Raw genomic sequence first — 16,596 nt, forward strand, 5'->3', positions numbered from 1 at the left:
TTACATAAAAACTTGGGGAAAAAATACTACAACACTATTAAACGAATCTACAGATCTTATTCAAAGTGCCTCAGTTTTCCCATGAAGGTCCTTTCTCTGGTGCAGAATGCAATCCTGGACCCCACCCTCCATGTAGTTGCTGTGTGTCCTTAGCCTATGATCAGTGAAAGCCCCTCTGTCTTTGTTTATCTTACCCTTGACCCTTTTGATGTGTACTAGCCACTTACTTTGTTGAAGGTCCTTCCGATTTGGGTTTCTCTGACGTTTTCTTGTGATTAAATTGAGACTATGCATTTTTTTTGCAAGAAGACCACAGAAATGAGATTATACCCTTCTCTGTTTATCACATGGTGGGGGTAGGCATTTTGGCACTCTATATAATTGTCACAGATATATCTTTCATCCCTTGGTTAAGGGGTTGTATGCCAGTCTTTTCCACTATAAATTTATGATTTTTCACTTTGTAAATAGTAAGTGTTTTGGAGGAGATACTTCAAGACTACACAAATATTCTGCTTCTCCTTAAATTTCACCTACTGATTTTAACAGGCATTGGAGGGGTTTTGCCTATGCTCTCTAATGGTGATTTCCCATGTCCCTCATTCTTTCTACATTGATTGGCTGGGATTATACCTTAAGGAAAAGGTGTCCCCTCTTATTTATATATTTATTTATTTATTTAATTAATTCATCTTTCTATCTGTTCCATTATTTATTTATATCAAGATGGAGTCAAGTATCATTCTTTCACTTTTGGGTATAATCCAGTATATCTCAATTTATTTTGTTGCTCCAATTGTCCGTTGGGTCATTGGAAGCTCCCTTCAGTTGAACTTCAGCATCCTTTTGACCTGTTCTGACATTTTTGGAGCACTTTCTTACTTTCTGGCAACATAAGATGTTGAAGGTTTATTTTGTATTTTCCCTATTTTTTTCGAGGACCCCTGGGTTGTTTTATAAGAGAATGGTGCTTAGAAACCAAGATCTGGGCACTAAGTGTGCTTAAGGCTATGGGAGTCCCATCGCCCTCCCCATGATGCAGATAAGAAGTGTGTGTGTTATTAATGTGTACCACCTGTATTTCTGTATTTATCCATCTGTGTGTGTGAGTAGATGTGTGTACATATATATTTACAGATTCCTATTCACATATAATAGACCAACTTGTAGCTCTGCAGGGGAAAACATGGTTCTCATTATCCACAGTGTATTAACTTATTTGTCCAATCCCCAAACACACATCAAGTAGTTTCAGAATTGCTAATTCATAGTCCCTGCCAGAGAGACAAATTTGCTAACCAGAGCCCAATATTTGTACACTAGCCTTTTTGTCTTTAGCTCTATGGTTTGTAGCCAAAAGTTGTTTAGCTTAGTTCCTTTCTTCCCTACCCTCTTCACAGTTGTGTTATTCATTTGTAATACAGTCAAGTTCACGTTATTGCTTGTGTTCTGCTTTGGATTTCTTCCGTACCTTGGTTGCTTCAAAATATTTATACTTACTTTTTTGATGTGTGGGGGACCAACATTGCTGTGACTCTGAAGTTGGAGTAATACAGAATGTCCAGCCAGGGAAGTGTTGTCTTTCCCCTATTCTTCCCTCCACATTCCCATCTACTCCTTGCAGGGGATCGGTCTCGTTTGTGTCTGGATTATCCTTCCTACACTTCTTTTGCACACAGTAGTAGATTCACAAACTGCTCCTTTTCTCTATTTTGTGAATCCATCTTATTTATGATGCATTTCACAGTAAGTGGCGGCTGTCAGTATGTGTTCACCCTAAACACTTCGGCATACCTGTCATTAGCTAAACTCCAATTTATAGGCATTTCCCCCCTTTTTATTTCTTTTAAGATAAAAGTCACATGCTGTAAAATTCATGAATCTCAAGTGTGCCACCAGATAAATTTTCACAAATGTATACACTTGAGTGAGGCAAATCCCTAAGAAAACGTGAGGGGGTTACCATGACCTCGTAAGGTTCCATTGTCCTTCCCAGCTACTTCCTGCTCTAGGTCTGAGACAGCCCGTATCCTATTTCTTTTTTCTGCCATTGATTGCTTTGGCCTGTTCTACACTCTATATACATGAAATTATACAATGTGTACTCTTGTGTGAAGCTTCTTTCACTTGGCCTGTCTTTGGAATACATCCATGTCGTGGTGTGGATCCCTAGTTCACTCCTTCTACTGCATTAACACACAACTGTAAACATACCAGTGTACACAGGATGAACGGGGAAAGCGTTCCCTTTCTAGGGAGTGAGACTTTCTCCATCTGATGGTTCAGAATCTCTTGTTGTTGTGTTGCAGTGCCGTGCTTCATATATTTTAAATTATTTAACTTTAAACACATTGCCTTGTGCATATATGCATAGTGCTTTTCTTTTCCTTTCTTTTTAAAGATTTTATTTATTTATTTGAGAAAGAGAGCAAGGGGAAAGGCAGAGGGAGAAGGAGAAGCAGGCTCTCTGCTGGGCAAAATACTTTTTTGTATTTTGTAAATGCTGTATTTGTAAATGCTGACTGCAGGTGCCCCCTCCACCCGTCTCACTGTGGGGTGGAGGGATGGAGGCCTGTGTCGTGCTCGGTGGCCCAGGTCAGCGAGGTGCCCTGCTCCCACCTGTGGGAGCCCAGGGAGCCAGTGCAGGGCTCGATCCCAGGATCCTGGAATCATGACCTGAGCCGAAATCAGATGCTCAACCGATCAAGCCACCCAGGTGCCTCACATAGTGCTTTTCATTCAAAAGCTCAGTGTTAAAACACAAGTAGAGGCTTTCCGTATAGACAGAGAAATGTCCTTTAAGACTTTTAACATTAAAAAAAAAGACATTTAATATTGAAAAATTCATCCCACAAAAGCCTTAATTCAGTACCTATTTATTGAATATTTATTACATGCAAGTTATTGCATTAGATGCTTGAGAACACAGGCATGAAGAAGACAGAGGCCTGGCTGTGGGTGTTTTCGGGCATTCAAGGAACACTGGGACACTATCAGAGAGGGGATTTCCTATGAAGAACCCCAATCATCATCCCATTTGTTTGTCCAAATCATATGAGAAATGCAGCAATCTTCAAAACCAGTAGTCCTTGGAGAGAAGCTGACCGTGGTTTTTGCAGCTGTCATGTGGGCTCAGGGTCACGGAGAGGATCAGGGAATATGTGAGAAGACAGTGGGAGCTCCTGCAGGCCCGGAGCTCTGCTGCCAAAGGGGAGCTGGCATCAGGAAGTGCGCCTCACCTCTGGCAGCAGCCCCTGAAACACAGGTGGGAGCAGGGCACCTCGCCGACCCGGGCCACCGAGCGCGACACAGGCCTCCATCCCTCCACCCCACAGTGAGACGGGCAAAGGGGGCACCTGCAGTCAGCATTTACAAAAGGCCACAGGAACCCTTCACCCCTTCTCATGCACAAAATAAGGCAAAGTGTGGCTCAATCATTTGCTTCAGGACACACCTTGGAAGGCGCTCGACGAACGCTAATTTAGTTGAAAAGATGCGTCTATTTAAAATCTCTCTAGGAGTGCCTGGGTGGCTCAGTGGGTTGGGCGTCTGCCTTCCGCTCAGGTCATGATCCCAGGGTCCTGGGATCAAGTCCTGCATCGGGCTTCCTGCTCAGCGGGGAGCCTGCTTCTCCCTCTTCTGTCTGTTTCTCTGCCTACTTGTGCTCTCTCTCTCTCTCTTTCTCTGTCAAATAAATAAAATCTTTGGAAAAAAAAAATATCTCTCACGCACTCCCACAAATAAAAAATAAATAAATACTAAAAACCAAAATCTCTCTCTCTCGCTCTCTTTTTAAAGTCTTACTGAGTAACCTGTAAAAAAACTTTTTGGTATAAATTCAGTAACTTCTAGGCTTAGACATGATAAATGCTTTTTTTATTTTTAAAACAAAAATATGAGCTGGAATGGAAACTACTTTCTTCCAAAACACTTTAAAGAAACAAATTATCATGTGGAATCTCATTTTGAATGAATCAGAGTACAGTAAATCTCAAAATATCCCCCGAACTGCCCACTGTGGTTTGCTAAACAGGAAAATGACTTCAGCAGGATGGTCTTTTCCCCCCTAGATTCACAGCAGGCAGCCCTTTGTGCTGCTCCGAAAACATCTTAATTCTTCCCCAAGTACCATGTTTCTTGGAATTGTTCACCGGAAATTAATAGTATTCTGAGTTTTAAAGTAATTCAAACCACCAGTGACTTTGTCGTAGCGTTTCACAGTAGCATACGCAGGCAAGCCAGCCAATTAGGAGAGCCTTGGTCACCAACGCACACAATATCCCTCACACAAAGACATGTGTTTCCGTCCCAACTGTGTCCACCAGGCTGCCCTACTGGTTAACGACAACAAACAAGAACCATGAGTAAAATATGTTGGATAATGTCAAGGATGAAGGGGGAAAAAGTTGGGCAAAGGCAGATCTTGAACCTGCTGAGGTAGAGGAAGAAGAGAGGCTGCAATGTTAGATTGGGTAGCCAGAGAAGGCGTTGCTGGGGAGGTGATATTTGTGTAAAGCCCTCAATGGTATCTGAGTCATCTGGGGAAGCGTGTTCCAGGCAAAGGGAAGAGCATGTGCAAAGGCCCTGAGGCAGGAGTGTGTCTGAGGAACAGGAGGGCATGGTTGGAGTGTAGTGAATGAGGGGGAGAGGAGTGAAGAATGAGGATAGAGAGGGAACAGGGGCCACGTCATGAAAGACCTCAGAGCAAGGACTTCGGCTTTTACTCTGAAGGATGGGGAAATCATTGGAAGGTTTTGAACTGAGAAGAAAACTGACCTCAATGGCGTCCCCACACTGAAAGCAGAAAGGGTGGTTGAGAGGCTCTGTTAAACCAGGGACTGTAGCACAGAAACTCCCGTGAAGAAGGGAAAGCCCATTTTCAGTGTTTAAAGACAGGCTAGGTCTCCCCAGACAAGGGAAAATAAGAGAGCAGAGCATTTGTTCGCATAACTGAGCAGTTGGGGACTAAACGTGTGATGTTATTTTTAGAAGATAGCATTTTTTTTTTAATGCCCTGCTCCTGGTTTCTTGTATCTTTTAGAGAACACATGGGGTAAAGATAAGGAAGCACAACCTTCCAAGTATAGCAACGAATTAGGAGGCCTTGTTTCTAGTTCGGGTCCTGACTTTGACCTTGTAATATCCGAGGGTTGGTTACGTAAATCTTGAGCTTTAGTTTCCTCTGTGGGGAGTGTAATTGTTAATTACTTTATGGAATTATTTTGTCAATTAATAACATGTTAATAGTGTGACAGTCATAAAATACTCGGAGTGTCTTTGAAATAGGCATGACACAGAACCACGGTGGTGACCTATTAGTGTCGCTATTATAGGAAACACATGGCGTTTTAGCCCCGAAAAGGCTCATGGACAGGAAAAACTGTGGGCGATGGGGAGTGACTGGTGTGAAGCTGGAAGGAGATGAGTGGTGTGGAGAATGACATTTAACTTCAGGACCTTTTGATGTTTTGGGGCCGGGATTTTGCAATGCTGCTTTTTAAAAAGGGACGGTTCCTGAGCAGGATGTGGGACCGAGAGGGTGCGTGTTAAGGTGAATCGCCTCCCAGGCCCGGGATATGACACCAGGGCCCCTGTCACCTCTCTACCTTATTCATACTCTGCTGGTGCCTTTGACTTGAATAATGTGTGGTTTTGAGCCGTGTATTCAAAAGGTTGGCAGGGTTGACCTGTAGCAGAGATGCCATGGCTCATCGTACGTATATAGAGGTACGAGATACTTATTTTCTTCATTACATATTAATTTTCAAACAAAACTCTGCAATCCCCAGTAAGTTGGCACAACGCTTGATGAAAACAAGGCAGACTCCGGTGGATCTTCCGTAAAGATACAGGAGGGTTAGTTCAGATGTCACCTGGAAGACGGGACTAGAGGACCTCTGTCCATTAGGGTCAAGGTGTCTGTTGCTCTGATAAGATCCTTTAAATGCTTTCTTAATTCATTCAACAGATATCTTTTGATAATATACTGTGTTGGGTGCTCCAGAGTCTTAAAGGATGAGTAAGACACGGTGCCTGTCACCAACGAGCTTATAACCGAACAGAGAACTATAAAACCAGGCAGTATGTGTCATGGGTCATGAGCAGTCATGAGGGGGCTGTAGAGGTGACAGTGGGGAGAATCCTCTGGCTCAGAGACCAGGAATGCTTTGTGGAGGAGCGGATGACTGGGGGTGGGTGAGTGTGAGGAGGGCCTTGGTGCATCCACATAGAGGAGATAAAAAAGCCAAGCGATGGCTGGATAAGGCTCCTCAGAGGGGATACACCTGCCAGCGAGGGCTTCACGGGCACAAGGGAGACAAGAGGAGGACATTACGGGGCCAAGTGCCCCACCTGAAACCCACTGGGTATATTAGAGAAGGGTGGCCACCAGTTAGGACAGGGGTGGGGGGGGTGCGCTCTGGGAGAAAACGCTGGGGACGTAGACTTGGGCCAGATTTTATACTTGAAAGTCAGGTTAGATGTTTGCAGCTAGTGGAGGGAAGATCTCTGTCCCAGCTGAGCTGGGACCTTTGCAAAGGGCATTCTAGGGACACAGATCTGCAGTGAGGGAGAGGATGAACTGAAGGGCGGGGGGAGTTAGAGGGGAGGGGAGAGGATCAGCGGGAACAGGAAGCAACAAGAGAGACGGGCAAGAATGAGACCTTACGGGGAAAAGACTAAGACGACTTGAGGACCAGGGACCGGGGATCATGAAAAGGAATCCCAAGATCCAGGACTATGGAAGGGAAGGGAGGCAAAGATTCCTCCAAAGGGCTGGCTTTACGGAAACCTGGAAGACGGTGGCACGGAATAGGGAAGTCCAAGGTGCCGTGTCAGTCTGGAGGACGATTATCAACCCAAGCCCGCAGAGTCGCGGAGACCAGCCGTCGTCAGTTGGGCACCTTGACCTCTGAAGGTGTGTGATTAATGGACGCGTGGTATTTCTCAATGCCTCATCCGCTCAGCACCATCTAATCTCCTGGAACGTGATCAGATGTCGGGCTCCTGCTGTTTGAATTTATTTCCATTGGTTGTCTGTGTCAGCATGGAAGCGGACGTTTGTGCAGCTTTGGTGGAGAATAAAGGTCATGTACATACGTGCTTATTTCTAAATGAGCTGTAATTATATGCACAACTCAGGACTCCATGACTCACCTCTGCCCTCATTAACTCCACCCCATGAACTGCCTCTTTATTTCAAACATGAAGTCACTTCAACGACTTCACTTTTTAAGTCTTGGCAGAGATTTAATGACTTTCTTTTTTTTTCTCTCTCTCTCTTAAAGGAACCCAAGAGTTTGGATGCCACACTCTCGTGAGAGCCACCAAGGACTTGGAGAGAGACACATTGGTTCCCCAAGAGTGGGCGGGTCTGTATTCCTCACTGAGATGGGACCTCGCTTCCCGCACCATCCGCTGGAGGGGAGAGCAGGGCACACGGTGTCTGTAGCTAGTGAGAATCTTTTCCCCCATTCCCCTTGCACCAAAGATCAAAAAGCATGGTGGCCATTTTGGTTTCTTAATCCAAGTTGACTTAAACGCCCAGCGAGGGGAGAGAAGTAAAACAAATAGGAGTGTAATATCCTGCTTTTAGCTTTGAGAGAAGCAGTGCACAGGAAAAGGCTATAAATCAGGAGAGGTCGGAGGCTGGTCCTGTGGCCCCGCACCAGGGACACTTTCCACAGGGCAGTGAGCTGGAGGGTAGAAGAAAACACTGGAATCCCTTCAAATCCCTGCATACACCCATCTCAACACGTGTTTGTTGAGTCGTGGCTATGGTTAGAAGATTGTTTTCAGCACAAAAGAGAGTTTCTGCTCTTTGCTATGATAAATATATGTATTGATATAGAGTAATTTCTAAGGTCGTGAGAGGGATTTGCAGGACAGAACTTAGAATCCTCTGTAGGTGTGCGATGCAGCCTTCACAAACGCAGTCTTGGAAACCAGTATCTTTACTTGATGACACTGAAAGTATCCCTCCTACCCCTAGCTCCCAAAACTGTGATACTTAAAATACTTTTAACCAGGAAATACTACAAACATAAAAGAAGGACTCCCATGAGCTTTAAGATTGATTCAGGCTGAACCTTCATGGGGTGCCCACAACATGCGGTTGAACATCTTACAGAATTCGGGGACCACAGCAACTATATGAGGCCGTTTTATCAGCCCCATTTTAGAGATGAGGACACTGAGGCTCCAACAGGTTGAGTAACTTCCCCAGCTTCATACTAGTGAGTGGTAGATTGGGGACTGAAGCCTAGGTGCTCAGGTTGTAAATTCTCCTCTCTTCTACCCTACCAAGGCTGCCCCACGAGAAAAGACACCAGAAACGGACTCATCTGGGCCTATAGAAACAAAGTACCTATACCCTGAAGTTAACAGAATTAAAAATCCTCTTGATAAACAGACCTCAGAGCGCTGGGCTGTTTGGTTTCAGAATCTCTTGTCACCTACCCACCCTCTCCATTTTGGGGTTTAATGTTCAACGAGGTTATCACATGGAAATCCAGCAAGCAAATCTTAGGAGATTTTCAGGCCAAATTGTAAAACCCATAATGTTTACATGGTCTAGATAAAATTTTATTGTCTATTTATATTTCAATTTCCTAAATGCCGATAGCAAAACTGCCCTTATATAAACACGAGAAGAAATTCCCAGCACTCAAATACTACTTTTATCTACCTTCCCTATCTCGAAGCTTCTAGAAAGATGCATCTAGAAAGCATCTAGAAAGAAGCATCTAGAAAGATGACATCTTTTCCAACCACCATCCTCCTGCACCTGCTCCTGTCACTGGACGTAAGTCTAAGGTTCCTCTAAAGTTAATGATTAAAATATTCGAGTGGACATTATTCATCATTTCTTGGGAGCATTCTTGGGTCATCCATTAATGTGCAGTCCTGAAACAGCATAAGGTAGATTCTTAAATGGCGCAGTATGGATTCTGATCTGGAGAGAATTTCACCTATTATGAATGGTTTTTATATGAAGAGCCACCCGTAGATCTCCACTTTTGAACATTTCCCCTCTTCACTGGTAGTCAAGATTGTCAAGGTCACTTCCTCTTTGATCAGGTTGTTATTCAACCAGAGACTTTTTTCAAGGGAACAGCCCTTCTGGAGAAGGGTTCAGAAACCCACAGATTCCTACCAAAAGAAATTCCTATATTCTTATCCAGTGCCTGTTTCAAATACGTGTCTCTAAACATAATTCCTTTTATCATCCAGACTCTTATGATTCATTCGAAAGAAATTCAGAGCCAAATCAAGGTTTTTAAGCAAATATTTCTAAGGAGCGTGTTGTACAAGTTTGACCTATTTTAGCTTCCCCAGGAGGTTATTTCAGGCCGATGAATAAGGATATGTTCATGAAGAGCAGAGAATACATTTGTTGATTCTTAAAAGAAAACTCAGATTTGGTGAGACTTGAAGTTTTTCTTTGGTGATTCATAATCAGTTTTGCAACTTGAAAGCAGTTGATGAATCATTCAGTTTACGAATCTGCTGTCGCTTCCTTAGAGAGAAGGGCTCCCTTTTCCTTATGGTTTTCTGAAGTTTGATTCAGTTATCTGAAAGCTATCAAGGTAGCCTCATGTCTACTACCTCGCAGAGAAAGAGGATGTTATATGCCAACATCAACTTTATTGCCAGGTAAGAGGCTGGGGACTAGTGGTGTAAATTGTGTGAGATGTCCCTGCTCTGGGTTTCTGGGTCCCTGCAGAATGGAGGTTGCATCGGAAAAAAAAACCAAAGAAACAAACAGACGCTATAGAAATACCAGTCCTGGTTTTCTAAGTTCTACACAGGAAGTCTCTTTTCAGCCATCTTGTTTCTTCTTTCCAGTGCAGTAAACTTGAGCCACCTGGACCACTGCTGGGCCATATGACCTTTCACTAGGATGGAATGGCAGCTTTAACTGTAAAAACAAGACAAAATAACCTTCAGCTAGTTAAGACATAAATGTGGCATATTTATACTGAGGAGGCCTTTGGGAAGAGAAAAGTGGCTGCTTTCAGGCCCAGAGAGATCATATACTGCGTTTCTGGATTCCTTCTTTTGATCAGGAAATCCGATCAATATCCTTATAGGGAAAGGTTCAAGTGGGTCACAGGTGGGGCGCTTTACTTAAAGTGTCTGCTTCTTAGTCCATATTAGGCAACAGGAACTGCCTGAAAGTCATTTATTTTTCATTCTGTGTCATTCAACCATAAATGACTCAGTTCTGATATTATTTACCAAGTTCCACTGGACTCCTAGGAGAGGCAACCCGAGAACACATGTAATGCTAATCTCATACACTCAGCAGGGAAGGCAAATGAGTGAGTAGTAAAAGGGATGCTTTTTCCTTAAGATCATAATTAGTTTAATAGCTGACTCACATCCCAGGGACTTGACCGAGTCCTCAAAATGCTTCATTTCTAAAAGAATACAACTAAATCTAAGTTATTTTCCTGTCAAATGGTCAAGCTTATTAAAGCGTAAGGGGGATCCTTAAAAGTCATACTTGAAACCTTACGGGATTCGAGAATCTAATCTAGTAACGGTCACAAAGGTGAAAATAATTATGAAACATTAATCAAATATTCAGCCTGTCAGAAGACCTTATGACAACTTTATTTATTTATTCATCTATTTATTTATTTAATTTTTTTTTCAGTGTTCCAAGATTCATTGTTTATGCACCACACCCAGTGCTCCATGCAATACGTGCCCTTATGATACTACTTTAAAAAATAGAATTTATTTTTACTTTAGAACAGTTTTAGGTTCGCAGTAACACTGAGTAGAAAGTACAGAGTTCCCCTGCCCCCTGTCCCCCAACACATGCACACAGCCTCCTCCACTATCAAAGTCCCTCACCAGAGTGGTACCTTTGTCACAATCAATGAACCCACACTGACACATCATAATGACCCAAAGTCCATAGTTTAAACTAGGGTTCACTCTTGACATTGTACATTCTATGGGTTTTGATGAATGGATAAGGACATGTATCTGCCAGTGTAGTAGCTTACAGGTTGGTTTCACTGCCCTAAAAACCTCTGTGCTCTGCTTATTCAGACATTTTATTTTTTAGTTTCCAATTAAGTGATCCAAATATAGGTGAAATTTCAGAAGTTTAAAAAAGTACAAGAACTCAGTGTTTAGCTTAAAATTAATGGTTGCTTAAAATCATGAATGTTTGGGGCGCCTGGGTGGCTCAGTGGGTTAAGCCACTGCTTTCGGCTCAGGTCATGATCTCAGGGTCCTGGGATCGAGTCCCGCATCGGGCTCTCTGCTCAGCAGGGAGCCTGCTTCCTCCTCTCTCTCTCTCTCTCTCTGCCTGCCTCTCTGCCTATTTGTGATCTCTCTCTGTCAAATAAATAAATAAAATCTTTAAAAAAAAATCATGAATGTTTTTTGCTTAAAGTATACAATATCAAATACTAAATGTCAACATTAAGATTTCATTATTTCAGAACATGTGTCTGAAATTTACCTCTTCAGGTGCCTTGGGAAAAAAAACTGTTGGCTAAGTAAATTAAACAGTTTAAGGGTCTGAGAAGCTTCAGCCAAGCAACACCACCAACTATCACCAATCCCCTGCCACCTGGGACTTGGCTAAAATTAAAGACTTAAACAACAAAAGACAGAAAAAGCTCTATAAAGTCTCCAAATAATTAGGAAAATAAACAACCCCTTTCTAAATAACCCATGAGTCTAAGAAGAAATTACAGTGGAAATTAGAAAATATTTTGAACTGAAGGAAGGTGGAGACACATTATATAAAAATTTGTGACGGGCGCCTGGGTGGCTCAGTGGGTTAAGCCTCTGCCTTCAGCTCAGGTCATGATCTCAGGGTCCTGGGATCGAGTCCCGCATCGGGCTCTCTGCTCAGCAGGGATCCTGCTTCCTCCTCTCTCTCTCTGCCTGCCTCTCTGCCTACTCGTGATCTCTGTCTGTCAAATAAATAAATAAAATCTTTAAAAAAAAATTGTGACATTTAGCTAAAACAGAGCTCAAGGGGGAAGTTTATAGAATTAAGTACATATATTGGGGGAAAAGCCATCTAAAATGAATAATCTAAGTTTTTAACTTATGAAGCTAAATAGAAAAAAAAAAGCAAATTAAACGAAACATTTGCATAAGTAAAAATAAAAGCGGAAACTAATGAAATAGAAATCACAGAGAAGTATCAATGGAAGCAAGAGTCAAGGCTTCAAAAAGAGCAATAAAAGTGATACAACTCTAGCCAGAACATCAAGGAGAACAGAGAGAAAGCACAAATTATCAATATCAGGAATGGAAGAATGACATCACCATAAACCCTACAGATATTAAAAAGGATTATGAAGGAACATTTTGAATAATTAATGCCAACAAATTCGACAACTTGAATGAGACAAATTCTTTGAAAGATTCAAATACTGAAAGTGACTCAAGAAGAAATAGAAACTCTTAATAGGCTTATGTCTATTAAAGATATTAAATTTGTAATTTAAAAACAGCTGACAAAGATGACACCAGGCCTAGATGACTCCATTGAAGAATTCTACCATGTATTTCATAAAGAATTAATAGTATTCCTCACAAACTTTCAGAAAATAGGAGAGATAACACTTTTCCCACTCATTTCATGAGACTCACTTACTCTGATACCTGAACCAGACAAAATTATTATAAATTAGGCAAATTGTAGGCCGATATCCCTTATTAATAAGAGGCAAATTCCTTAACAACACATTAGCAAATCAAATCTAATTTTATATCCAGGAATTCAAGATTGGCTAAATTTTAAAATTCAATTAATGTAATTGACAGAACCAAGAAGAAAAACTATGTATTTGTATAGGTGATCCCCAACCCACCTTCAGATTCAGTGATTTTTGAGGACATACAGTATTCAGCATATAGTTATACTCATGGATGAGATTTATCACAGGGACAGGATGTAAAGCAAAATCAGCAATGAGATGAAGTCTGGGAAATAATAGGTTTAAGCCTTCCAGGTGTCCTCTCTGTGCTTAATTCTTCCAGCAACACGTTATGACAGCACCTGTGAGTTGCTGTCCTCCAAGGAAGAACATTAGAGACTCTGCCCAGGTTTTTCTTGGTGGCTGGTCACATAGGCACTGTGTGGCATATACCAAGATTCCAGATCCAAGGAAGAATGCAGGTGGTTAGCATAAACCACATTGCTTGTACAACTAGTTCAGGCACAGCAAGCCAACCTTACCAGCTCTGGGAATGGTGAGAACCTGCCTGAAATCTAAGTCCCTAGAAGGCAGCTAAAGCAAGCAGGACTTCCAAAGTGTAGCAGGCTCAGACCTGCTATGTTAACTCTTTTCTGTGCAATATCTCCACCGATGTACTCCCTTCCCACATAAGCAAAACAAAACAACAACAACAACAACAACAAAACTGTTGGCAAAAATGCCTATTTATAAACTGCTGACAAGTTAGGAATAGAAAAGACCTATCTCACCCCGATAAAGGATGTCAACAATCTTAGCACCGACAATGTCCTTAATGGCAAAACACTGAATATTTTTCCCCTAAGACTAGGAACCAAAGAAGGATGTCCATTTTCATTTTTCCTATTCAACATTGTGCTGGAGGACCTAATCTGTGCAATAAGTCAAGAAAAAGGAAATAAAAGATATACAAATCAGAAAGATGTAGAACAACATTTATCCATGGGCAACATGATCTATATGTAGAAAACCGTAAGGTTCATCATTTTTGTGAACAAAAATTGTTATTAGGTATAGTTGAGTCTAATAATGTTCTAGGATATAGGGTCAATATATAAAAAAAAATTGTTATTAGGTATAGTTGAGTCTAATAAGGTTCTAGGATATAGGGTCAATATATAAAAATCAATTGAATTTCCATATATTAACAATGAACAACTGAAAATTCAAATAAAAATACCATTTATGATGGTTTCTAAAATCATAAAGTACTCAGGGATAAACTTAACAAAGCATATATAAAACCTGTACACAGAAAATTCCAAAATATTGCTGATAGAAATTTTAAAAGATACAAAGTAATAGGCCATGTTCATGGATGGGAAGACTCAATTATTTTTTAAAAAATATTAATTATTTTCAAATTGATCTGAAGATTCAATACAATCCCAATAAACTTCCAGTAGTGTTTTTGCAGAAATTGGCAAAATGATCCTAAAGTTTATATGGAAAGGCAAAGAACCTACAAAAAGTAAAAGTGATTTGAAAATGAAGAACAAAATTGGAAGACTCACATTATCTGATTTCAGCATTTACTATTCAGCTACAGTAATCAAGACAGTGTGTGGGGTTATTCCTAGAAAGTATATCGTAAGCCCTAAGGGGTGACTGTGGAAGCAGCTGAAGCAGCAGCAACATTCCTCTTCTCTGGCTGTTAAAAGCAATGGCCCGGAAAGAACAGGATCCCATCACCTCCTGGGGAGGGACATAGATAAGGAGCTATGAAAGAAACCCTCAATTCTCCTTCCTGCCTTAGGCAATTGCTAGCATGAACATCCTGTTCCTACCTTATTCCGTAACTCACTCCCTGCGCACCTGAGCATAGTGGAGGATACAGGCCTGCTTTCTGGGTCTTTAACTTTCATCTCTTTGTATTCCTTCCCCATGCTTTGGTACATCTGTCCTTGCTTTGCTGATAAAATACAAAGTAAAACCTATGTGCAGAATTCAGCTGCTGCTGCTCTCCCTTCCTGCACGGCTGCTCAGATTGGTGTCTGAGGACTTTATTTCAGTGCATGACAACATAGTCTAGTATTGGTATAAAGATAGACTTAGAGATCAGTGAAACAGTTTAGAAGGTACTAGAAATAGATCTATGTATAGATAGTCAGTTGATTTTTGACAAAGTGTCCAGGGGGAAAGGAAAGGTTCTTCAACAAATTTGTAGTAAAAACTGGATATCTACGTGAAAAATAGGAAACTTGATGTTTACCTTATATCCCATACAAAATTAACTTGAAATTGATCATACCTTATAATATAAAGACACAAAAATTATGAACCATAAGAAATTGAAAAATGGACTTCATCAAAGTGAAAAACTTTTGCTCTTGGCAAGACGCTGTTAAGAAAAGAAAAGGCAAGTCACAGACTGGAAGACAGTATTTACAATACAATAAGCACATGAGCATCAACATCAGCAAATGCAAACTAAATCCACACTTACCCACTTGAATGGCTAAAATTTAAAAACATGACAATAACAAGTGTTGGTAAGAACTTGGAACAACTGGAATTCTCATACATTTCTGGTAGAAATATAACATGGTATAATTACTTTGAAAAACAGTTTGGTGGTGTCTTATAAAGCTATATACATGATTCAATTCCACTGCTAGGAATTTACCCAAGATAAATGAAAATATATGTCTACATAATAACTTGAGCACAAATGTTCATAGTATCTTTATTCATAATTGCCAAAGAACTAGAAACAACCAAAATGTCCATCCACAGGGAATGGATAAATAAATCATGATACATCCATGCAATGAAACATTATTTTGCCATACAAAGGACCAACTGATGATTCACAGGGATAAATTCTAAAAACATGTTGACTGACAGAAGCCAGATACAAAAGAGTATGTACTGTAAGAATTCAAATCTCCAGAGCTCTTTTCATCTTGCCAAACTGAAACTCAGCACCCATTAAACATCTTCCCATTCTCCCCTTCCCTTGGCCCCGGAAATTGCCATTCTAACTCTTTTTTTTTTTTTTTTTTAAGATTTTATTTATTTCTTTGACAGAGAGAGACCACAAGTAGGCAGAGAGGCAGGCAGAGAGAGAGGGAAGCAGGCTCCCTGCTGAGCAGAGAGCCCGATGCGGGGCTTGATCCCAGGTCCCTGAGATCATGGCCTGAGCCAAACGCAGAGGCCTAACCCACTGAGGCACCCAGGCGCCCCGAAATTGCCATTCTACTTTCTGTCTCTTTGAACTTGGCTCTTCTAGGTACTTGATGGAAGTGGAATCATACAGTATTTCTCTTTTTGTGACAGGCTCATTTTGCTTCGCATAATGTCCTCAAGGTTCATCCTCTCAAATATAATTTTTGAGGAGCCATTACAGTGATCTCCTATAGTGTGTAGTAGCCTTCCTCTTTGCCCCATCGCCCTCTTACCCGACATGGCCCAGTTTCTGCACTGACATCACTCTTTGTGGTACCTGCTATCACTCTTGTTATTTCTGCTTTTCACCATCAAAACTCTACCATCTTGCAGTGGGCATGTTTTCTCAACACCCCCCACCCCACGGGTTTTAAAACTGATCGCAGGGGGCGCCTGGATGGCTCAGTGGGTTAAAGCCTCTGCCTTCGGCTCAGGTCATGATCCCAGAGTCCTGGGATCGAGCCCTGCATCAGGCTCTCTGCTCAGCAGGGAGCCTGCTTCCTCCTCTCTCTCTGCCTGCCTCTCTGCCTGCTTGTGATCTCTGTCTGTCGAATAAATAAATAAAATCTTAAAAAAAAAAAACAAAAACCTGATCGCAGAATAATGAAGTGTAAGAGCAGGAAGGAAGGAAGAGATTAGGTAAAGAGAATTTCTATTAGACCGAAAGGAGAAGTGAAAGTCCTTTCATTAG

General features: G+C 41.5%; 1 protein-coding gene across 1 annotated transcript in view; it reads left to right on the forward strand.

The window, feature by feature from the left end:
* LOC309842511 (uncharacterized protein) overlaps positions 1-8,851 on the forward strand; it is a gene marked incomplete at its 5' end in the record, with an annotated part of 50,471 nt that extends 41,620 nt beyond the window's left edge. The window contains 2 exons of the mRNA XM_082686705.1: positions 7,287-7,370; positions 8,306-8,851. The remainder of the gene's footprint in view (positions 1-7,286; positions 7,371-8,305) is intronic.
* Between the last annotated feature and the right edge of the window lie 7,745 nt (positions 8,852-16,596).

This window comes from Mustela nivalis (assembly GCF_964662115.1).
Source record: "Mustela nivalis genome assembly, chromosome: 10".
NCBI classification, from domain to species: Eukaryota; Metazoa; Chordata; class Mammalia; order Carnivora; family Mustelidae; genus Mustela; species Mustela nivalis.